Source organism: Charadrius vociferus, unplaced genomic scaffold, assembly GCF_000708025.1.
Source record: "Charadrius vociferus isolate BGI_N301 unplaced genomic scaffold, ASM70802v2 scaffold567, whole genome shotgun sequence".
Classification (NCBI taxonomy): domain Eukaryota; kingdom Metazoa; phylum Chordata; class Aves; order Charadriiformes; family Charadriidae; genus Charadrius; species Charadrius vociferus.
This window is the reverse complement of record NW_009649304.1, coordinates 603,429-603,937: the sequence shown is the minus strand read 5'-3', so window position 1 is coordinate 603,937 and position 509 is coordinate 603,429. Positions and strand designations below refer to the sequence as shown.

Sequence of the window (509 nt, the reverse complement as noted above, 5' to 3'; positions counted from 1 at the left end):
CTGCTGGAGTGTGCGGTAAAAGCTCAGCGCTGCTCTCTCCCCCTCCCCGCTGGCCGGTTTTTTCCCAAGCTGCGGGCTGGTGGCGAGGATGCTCTCCTCCGGGCTCCTCCCGGGGTCCATCCCTGCCCTTGTGCACCTCTCCGCCTGTTTAACCGCCCTGTGCAGACAGCAGGGTCCCGCCGGCATCCCTAAAGGAGACGCGGTGCCTCGTGGCTGCTGTCGGCTGGCGGGATGTCATTCATCCTTTCTCTCCCTCGCCCTGCGCGGCCCCAGTGTTATTTTCCAAATGAGTAAATGGCAGAAACGCTCTGGAGAGCAATCGATATTTAGCAGCCTGCTCCCGTTCCCTTTTTAAACCCCGTTCCCGAGCAGCGGCGGGGGGTGCAGGAGGCGGCCGGGGCTGGCAGGGCGCGGGGAGCTGTGCCGGGGTGACAGCGCGGCACGTCTGCTCCTGCGGGCACAGCCAGGCAGCGGCTTGTGCGGGGGGGCCTGGGACGGGCTGGGGCGGG

The 509-nt window shown here is 66.6% G+C and overlaps 2 protein-coding genes across 2 annotated transcripts in view; both read left to right on the top strand.

The window, feature by feature from the left end:
* The window catches only part of LOC104290097 (beta-crystallin B3-like), a 369,903-nt gene that overhangs the window by 165,401 nt on the left and 203,993 nt on the right, over positions 1 to 509 (top strand). The gene's annotated exons all lie outside the window — the stretch shown is intronic.
* MYO18B (myosin XVIIIB) overlaps positions 1 to 509 on the top strand; it is a 76,246-nt gene that overhangs the window by 36,717 nt on the left and 39,020 nt on the right. The gene's annotated exons all lie outside the window — the stretch shown is intronic.